Here is a 9,517-nt window from a genome sequence, read left to right as displayed (position 1 = left end):
CAATGTAAGAAGAATCACCCATGATTAAAATAATAACAAGCTCATCTCTGACCCATTTGAATCAATAGCAACACATCCATGGGCAGTAACAGGAACAAGGGCTGTTTAACACTTGAAGAAAGAGTCTCCTATTTTTTTATCCCAAATGGCTTCAGATTGTTTAGAGAGATTTGGATTGGATGTAAAGAAAAATTATTCTATGATAAGGGCGGTGAAGCACTGTCACAGGTTGCCCAGAGAGGTGGTGGTGTTCCATCCCTGCAAACACCCAAGGTTGGGGTGGACAGGCTCTGAGCACTGATGGAGCTGTGGGTGTTCCTGCTCAGTTCAGGGAGTGGGATCAGCTGGCCTTCAAGGGTCCCTTCCAACTCCAAAGATTCTGTGATTCTGTGATTCTATTTCTTGACATTGAAAGGACACCTGAAGTCAAAGCAGCCCTTCTGAACAGCCACAAGGCACAAGCCAGCTTTTCCCCTGATCCTTGATGAATCTTAGGTTATAATTTGGACAGCTCTTCTCTTTACTCAGGCCTCTTCCTTCTGGGATGGCACTGCTTGTTGGAAATAGGAGAATTACTTTACCCTGCTTCATTCTTCCACTACAACTCGAGCCATTCCAGGAGCAAGCTGCCACATTGCCATTTCAGCAGCTTGCAGTCGGCCAAGCAGCCGATCTGACACCAGAACCATCTGCTGGTTCTTTGTTTGGAAAGATCCATGGGCTCAACTCATCAAGCTGAAGGACAGCCCGAGGTACTCAGCACACAGCCCTGCCAATGGCCGCTAATGCTGTTTGACACATGAATGTGCAGAAAGCAAGAAACCAGAAATATGTACTAAAGTAACAGCAAAACCCTGGAGATGAAGGAAAACCAAAATGAAGGAAAGCCCAAGGACATGAAGCTGGAAATATGTGCTTTGCCCTCCAGCCCTCAGAGCACTGCCCTCAGGATTCTCCTCCTGGGGCTGCACAGAGCCTGGTCCTGCAGCATCCCTCATGCCTTTAACCCTGCAGCACCCTCCCCTGCTGGTGGGAGCCTGTGTGCCTTCCTGTGATGTGAAGCTGCAGGCACAGGCTCTCTGGGCCTTGCTGTGACACCATACATAATTAGTCCCTGGTTTTGAGCTGTCAGAAACAGTGGAAGAAAGTGTGTGTTTCGTTACAAGCTTCTGTAAGAATTCCCATTAGAAAGTATGATGAGAATACAGAAGGGCCACTGCTGTGCAGACATGCTTTGTCACTGGAACAAATCACTTTTTCCTTCCCTAATAGGAATATAGACATGATATTAGACTGTGATTAGCCAAGCCATAAGTCAAGTAGTTTGTAAGGCTGGGGCTCAGCCTGTCCTCCCAGTGCTGCAGTGCTGCGGGTTCTCTGCAGATGGGAGTCTGCAGGCAGCCGTGATTACAGGCTCCATTCCCTTCTTGTTATTACAGTGCAATGTTTCAAAACCCGTTGCCTCAGGGGTGATGTATGATATCACCCGGTGTCAGCCAGGATGAATCAGAAAAATCTGCTAGGCAAAAACATACAGAAATGGCCGAACAAAACCCAAATCCATTCTAATTGGGAGCGCAGTTTCCATCTCCTGGCAAAAAAAAACCAATAATTACAACTTCACAGCTTCCAATTTCTTTCTTTCTCTCTTTCTCATTATCACCTGAAGAAAAAATCTGTTTATTCTCCCATGTCAGGGACCATTGCCAGCAGGCAAGTGTGGGACCATCCACCTGAATCCTGCAACCTCGTTTGTGTTAATTAACGTGCGTGTAATTCCCATCACAAAATGGGGGTTAAGGAGTAACAACGGAAAGAGATCTCAAGCCAGAAAAATACTGTACCATAACATTTTTAAAGTCCTGGGTCTCAATTTGAGAATTTAATAGATGGTTTATTTGGCATTCTGCAAACATGCTTAATTTCCATTAGAAGCAGCAGCAAAAATTAGATTAACTGCTAAGCAAGCTGTAATAAATGTACTGTTATATTACCAGCAGTCATTTTCATACATTGAATATTCATCTCTCTCCCAGATCATTTAAAATCAAGAAGAGAATTAGAAATCAGTGTGTGGGTGAGGCGGGGGGAGGAGGAGGTGAAGGCTGAGTCAGAGGATGAGAACACACAATTTTACTTCATTGCCTTTAGTGAAAGCCCAGCTGAGCTGGGAAAGCAAAGGATCGTCGTCAAGAACTCCAAGAAAAAAAAGCAGAGGCCAAACAATAACCTTACTCCTCTGACAAGCAAAGCAGCACAATTGCTGAGACAATTATAGAACTCGCACCATTCAGCAAACCATCGTAAGGCTGCTTCCTTCTGCATTCATATGAGCAGTTCCACTGACTTTGCCTAAACAAGCCCAAAATTAATGTGGGATTTCCAAAAGCAAGCTGGCCACACAACTTCATAAACTGTGTACTGCTGAGTTGAACCAAACCCTGCAGACTGAAGCAGTGCCCAGGTGCATAAACACGAGATGCAAACCTTGCAGCTAGCAATTGTCACAGGGCATCAGTAATGATTTGGGTTGTGTCAGTAGCACCAAAATGGCTATTCACCTGGACACCTCATTGCACGGCTACATCTTGGCACAGCTATTTCTTGTACACATTTCAGATGTTCTGACAAAGATGGAATAGATACGACCCCATACAGACAACAAATAGGAACTGCTGCCCCTGTCTGACAGGACAGGGCCGTGGAATGTGTCTTATCACACTTAGGGACATGGCTCTTAAGGATGTGGTTTAGTGGGCAATGCAGGTATTAGGTGGATGGTATTAGGTGGACTAGATGATGTTAGAAGACTTTCCAACCTTAATGATTTTACGATCACTCACTGCTGTCTGTACCACTCCCTGTTACTGCTATCTAGTTTATCACCAGTTTGTCCCTGTGCAACAGCCAGCTCATGAATTGCAGTTAAGTAAAGCAAGCAATAGATTTATAGTAGAAGCAAAGGTCTTGCTGAGATCTGACACAGACCAGATACTCACTCATACGAGATTGAATTATAGGTACACAGGACATCACAATGGTCATCTCAGCAATTGCTGTTGACAAAAATTCAGATTCCAACAGCCCTTGTCCAGGTGGGAGATCTCCATGCAGTAGTTCATGGCACCAAGGCAGGACTACTGCAGTGCCTTGTAGCTTAGCTCATCCCTTGTGAGATATGCTGCTCCTCATCAGTGACACACACGAGGACATAGCTTAGAGAAAAGGCAGTGCAGAAACAAAACTGCTGGGATAAAGGCAATGGGGTGATGAGCCAAGAGGCAGATGGGAAGGTTGTGATTTACAGCTGTTATTCGTGCCTCTTTTCTTTGCTTCAGAGCAAAGGGCTGTGTAAGGAGATAGGTGGGAGAAATCCCTCTGAGCAAAGGTCTCAGAAGCAGTGGTTTGTTTCCTCTTAGAATTTCCTTTGCTCTCACTTTGATGAACCTGGAGCAGGAGAACCAGAAGTGCATGGGGAGCTGAGGGCTGGTCCTCAGGTGCTGCACCTGACTGAGAAGCACTGCAGGATGGGAAGCTCCTTGGGTTCTCAAACTGGGCACCAACACTGAGCAATTCCTTCCAACCGTGCCTCTGCCCTCCTGTGAAACCATCTCACAGAGGACAAGGAAACATGCATACAGTGCTATTGTGGAGCACCTATGTATCACCATTAAGTCAGTTATTCAATCATGGCATGCCGTTGACTCAATTAGTCAATCTCAGACTTCTGTTTTAATGCTGTGTATTTTAATACTGTGTAGTCCACGCAGACACTAGGACTGATAATACCAAACACTATGAGAGCTTTTCAGTGAAGCAACATCCATGTCGGATGCAGCCCAGACAGGCATCTTATGGAGAAGTGATTAGATCATCTCACTAATGGCTGATCTCACTCTGAGGACATTAAGCAACCCCACTTGTCCTGAGATGTGGAGGGTTTCCTACTCTGTGTGCATCATGCATCATTGCTTGTGCAGCAATGCACAAGCCCAAAGGAGAGAAAATACCAGAGAGACTCACCACAGCAGAGGTGATGGCCAGCAACGGGAGCGATGCTGCTGAAGTCCCAGTACTCTTCCCTCCAGCTGACAACATTGCCCATGGAACAGCCCAGCAGCTCCTCCTGGCGCAGCACACGGTCCCACATTTGGAAGTAGTACAAGCTGCCAATGAAGCTGTTGCTCACTCGTATAATAAAGCTATCCTTTCTTTTATGCAGGTGACCCAGCACCAGGCTTCCGTTGGGCTTCAGGCACTCCGTGCTGTTTATGTCTTTCCTATACACCAGATTACCATTACAGTAGACTTCCAGCAGTTGTTTCCTGGTGTCCCACAAGCAGCACACACTATACCATGTGAAAAGGGCTAAATCAACTTCAATGTTTTGGCTGGTGCCAAAAAGATACACTCTTAACTGCTTGTTTTCTCCAGAGAGTCCAAGCTCTAAGTCTTTTATTTCAGTGGAGTTGTTGTTAGTGTCATAGGAAAACGCTGCCCAAGAGCTAATATTGGTAGTTCGGTTCAGATCGATGCACACTGTGAACTGACACAGCTGAGGGATGCTGTGGTTGACCAGAGACACGTACTTATCATTACTTCCCAGTAAATCCAGTATTTCTCCCTGCAGAGAACGTGTTTCTATGAAGAAAAAAATACATATATCAAGTAAAGAGGGAAAATGAAGTGTTTATTTCAAAGAAAAAAAAAGCAATATGACCTCATCCAGTGACTTTCCTTGAAGACAATAAAAATATTTAAAGTTTATTCTATTTCTGGTTTCTGCTGCTTTTGAAATTAAATTCTGAGGCCGTCTACGCTACAAGCAAAGAGAAGATGAGTTTAATTCCACAAAGGAAATGCTGAAGTCCTCAAGACATTCCCAGTAGGAACAAATACAGAATTCAGGTTCAGAATCCACCAAGTCCAAGATTTGTGTGGGTGCTCAGGGCAAAGGTTTCAGTTCAGCTCTGTGAAAAGAGCTCTTTGCAGGTTTGGCTCCCAGTTGCAAATCTGACTTTCTGATCTTTAGGTTTGGGTTTCTGCTAATAATCCAAGTAATAAGGGCTGTCCTTTGCCAGGATTTGGAGAGTTTGGCAGCTTTCTCCTTTCCACCAGCTCATCCCTATCCCAGCCGTGTCCTGCTGTAGGGGGTCTGTGTACATTGTCAGGGTGGGGAGAGTTGATCAGACTCTATTTGCAACTCAGACCACTCCTATGCAGGAAATCTGTGTCCTTAACTTGTCTCTGTGCTCTCGTGTGTACAAATGCTTTACTACTGTAGGATGTACTTCCTCTAGGTAAGAACTGCCATTATAGGGAGACTTTTATAACCTAACAGCATTTTCCTCAAATGAACTTAAGTCATTCCCAAACCTGCCTGACATGCAAACCAGGTATTGTAAATCCTTCAAATCTAATCTGGTCAATAAATCCCTGTGACTGTTTGTACTTTTCATAAGGGTTAGGCACGTCCTAGGCTGCCAAAGTAGCTGACCCTTCTCCCCATCTATTTCACATGCTTCAAATGGAAAGCAAGTGGGAAATGACCCACACACGGTCTAATCATCTGTAGGTGGTTAGAAGCTGTGTATTGCTGGTGTACCCTTGTGCCCTCAGAGTATAAGGAGGATATTTCTCCTCACACATAATAACACTACTGTCTTTCATGTTTGTCTTACTTCTAAAATCAACTCAGCATTCAGATGGAGCACACACCACATCCTGGTCTCACTTCCACCACTGCAATGCTACTAAGCCCTCTTTGTTTGCAACCACGGTAACTGTTTTCACCTGGAGTGGAATTCTGTAGGATTCAGAAGAGCATTATGTGATATCAGTGTACATGAGCTGGGAATGCAGCTGCTTTTTGCCAGCACACCAGCCCCTGCTTCACTGGGAGAAAACCTTGGCACATGAGCTCACAAAGCACATCACCAATGCTGGGACCATAGGAGCACACCCATGGCAATGCTTCTGAAGGTGCAGAGAGGTGAGGGCAGCTCCTCAGTTGTAGTTGAAGCACTGAGTGGGCACAAGAAAACACAGCAACAATCTTCAGCTGTACTTTCCAGCAACTGCAGAGCCCCAGAGGTTGAGAAGCCAGATCCAATGCGTTTGCTAAAAGGAAGGGAATTGCTTTGTGATGTGAGATGGCAGAGCTGGCACCAACAACTGGCCAGAGGACCATTGCACCTCAGCTGACAAGTCAGCCTTTCAGAGATCAGCCCTGCTACTGTCTGATAGCAGACACAATAGGAGCCTCTACCCAAAGCAGAAAGTGGCAACGTTTGGCAAGCCCTATACATCAATCCAGCCTTTGTATTACGCAGGTTTTACTTGGAAAGCAGTCATCTGTTCTTCGACTGCACTGTGTGCTGGGAGTGACCCAGTGCAACATTTCAGGGCCATGAATTATCTCTATGCCCTGTATTGCTCTTGAGGAAAAGTCAAAGAAAGAAATACAGAATCCAATATGGAGCTGATTACCATTTTTATCTACGGTGAAATGAAAGGGCTGAGAGTGCTCACGAGGCACAGCTGACTGTGGTTGACTCAGCAGCTGGGGAAATAAAGCAAAAAAAAAGAAAGGAAAAAACAACCACAAGAAAAAGGTATCTCATGTATGCATACTGTGTGTGCACCAGAGCTGTGGGATGCATTCTGCTTGTGCAGTGGTGAGTCCTATGGGAATTACCTGTGAGGAGGAACAGTCCCGCAGCAACCAGCAAGATGCAGAGAGCCTTGTCTATGGGGGGCTCTGCAGGTGCACACATGGACCTCTTCATTCTTCAGGCATGTTCTGAAAGAGAGATGTGGGCTCTCACTCATGTGCTTGGCTGAGACGTTCAGGCTGCTTTCTGCAGGCTGCTGAGATGGCACTTGCAGCACATGAATCCAGAAGGTCACACCTGCTGTGAGCGAGCTGAATCACCAGAGCACTGCTCTATGCAAACCCTTTCTGAAAGAGACGAGCTGGAAAAGACCCACACGGATCATTGAGTCCAACTCCTGGCTCTGCACAACACCAACCAAAATCAGACCATCCGCTGGAGTCACCTGGCTTAGAACCAAGCACAGCCCTTGCCTGGGGCTTCCTGCTATGGGTTACACTATGTCTGACCACTGGCAAGATGGAGATTGTTCCTTCGTGTCCAGAGTTGTAAAATAAAATCAGAAAAACAAAACCAACAAACCCAAAGAAACCAAACCTGAGTTAATAACAACTTTCTGATTTTCCTTTTGAAAGTGCACTTCACAACATTAAAGTTAGGAAATTTCACCCAGCTTTCCACTTACTGCTGTCACAGCAACATTTACGGTAATACAAATCACTGAGCTCCCAGCTGGCCGTAACCAAACTGAAGTTCCTACATATTTCTGGTGCTTCATACTTTCTCCTAAAAAACATCACATTCTTTAAAAGATGCTGCTGCAAAACTCACCTCCCCGCGTGGCACTGAAATCCAGGAAGCTTTTGCCAAGGGCTCCAAATGACTTCTGCCAGATGCCAAAACACAGATGAGGAGGAAAATGAAGAGAAAACCAGGTGGGAGGTTGTGATGTTTTCTGCAGGTCAGGCAATGGAAAGTGAGAGATTTCTTTTCCAAAACTGCATTTCTCAGGTACTGGAAAACCTGCTGTGACAACAGATCTTCCCTCCCAACATTCTCCTTTATTACTCCAGCAATGATTTGTTGACTTTTGCAATAACATTTAAGAAACAAATCATTATGCTCCAGTCTGCTGTACGTCATGGGATGTATTAAGTTTTGTCCAGAGCAAAGTCCAGAACGTGTAGCACTATAAAACACAAGTCAGAATGAAGTAGCTGCAGGGCTGCCCTTGTTCCTCATTCCAAAGCAGCTGCAGTGAAGAGCATTAGCTTTTATTTTCCCACAGCAGCTTTCTGGTCCCTATTTGTAGAGGATAATGCTGTGATGTAAAGTTAATCTGTTCCCATTTTCCCTATTGCAACTGCATTAATCTGGGTTGGCTTAGTTCAACAAATGTGATAAACTACTTGCTGCTGAGGGAGATTGAGTGAGCTGGGACCAAGCAGGGAGAGGCACCAGGACCACTTCGGGTTCAGAAGTGACCTGGGATGCTTTAGAAGTGGACACTTAGGACTCAAAGCAGAAAAACACCCAGATTAAGAAAACAGGGACACAAACAAGCAGAAAGTGGCCACAAACACCAGTTCAGACTCTTTGGGGCTGTTTGGCTAAAAAGGAGTTTTACTTCACTTCGGGTGTGTGAAGATTTTGCCAGAAGGTTGCTATGGTGAATTCCAGTTCTTCCAAACCTCTGCTTACTGCAATTACATTGCAAAGCCTGGAAGCTGGGAATCTTTGATTCTCTGGATGAGGAATGTTGGTGGCTGACTCTTCAGGATGTGTTCAACCAGCCATGTTTACTATCAAGAAAACAAAGATATTCATATTTTTGTACCTTCAGCAGCTGCTTACAGTTGCTGTTAAACCTTCAGGCCACTTCAGCTGCTGTTCTCCTGAGACCTTCTTGAATAATCTTTACCTGAAATGCTGCTCTCCAGAACATCCTATTGTGCACCGGCTGAGGTTGCTTAGAGGATCTCAGAATCACAGAATTGCAGGTTGGAAAAGACTTCCAAGATCATCAAAGCCAACCCTCCCCACCGTGCCCATCAGCACATCTCTCAGTGCCACATCCCCACAGTTCTGGAGCACCTCCAGGGACAGTGACCCCACCATTCCCTGGCAGCTGTGCCAATGCAGCACCGTTCTTTCTGAAAAGAAGTCTTTCCTAATGCCCAACCTGAACCTCCCCTGGAGCAACTTAAAGCCATTACCTCCTGTCCTCCCAACTGGACTGAGCTTTCTTTGCAACACTAGACATTTAGTCTGTAAACTATAATATGCACAATGACAAAGTATTTTTGTATTTCCTCAGCTTTTGTTGTTTACTTCAGCTGTCATTGGCTGAATGCTGAAAGCACAGAGGCTGTGCAGAAATGTTGAATATTTTACCATCAACAGACCTCCTCAGTTGTCATAGAACCACAGAATCATAGAACCATAGAACCATAGAACCAAAGAACCAAAGAACCATAGAATCATAGAGTCATAGAACCAAAGAACCATAGAACCAAAGAACCAAAGAACCATAGAGTTATAGAGTCATAGAACCATAGAGTCAAACAACCAAAGAACCAAAGAACCATGAAGTCATAGAACCATAGAACCAAAGAACCATAGAGTCATAGAACCAAAGAACCATACAGTCATAGAACCATAGAACCATAGAACCAAGGAACCAAAGAAACATAGAACCATAGAACCAAAGAACCAAAGAACCAAAGAACCATAGAATCATAGAGTCATAGAACCAAAGAACCATGGAGTCATAGAACCATAGAGTCATAGAGTCATAGAATCATAGAGTCAAAGAGTCATAGAACCAAAGAACCAAAGAACCATAGAACCATAGAACCAAAGAACCAAAGAACCATAGAACCAAAGAACCAAAGAACCATAGA

Source organism: Lagopus leucura, unplaced genomic scaffold, assembly GCF_019238085.1.
Source record: "Lagopus leucura isolate 7727_CA_CO unplaced genomic scaffold, USGS_WTPT01 Super-Scaffold_100016, whole genome shotgun sequence".
NCBI lineage: Eukaryota > Metazoa > Chordata > Aves > Galliformes > Phasianidae > Lagopus > Lagopus leucura.
Note: the sequence above shows the minus strand (reverse complement) of the source record.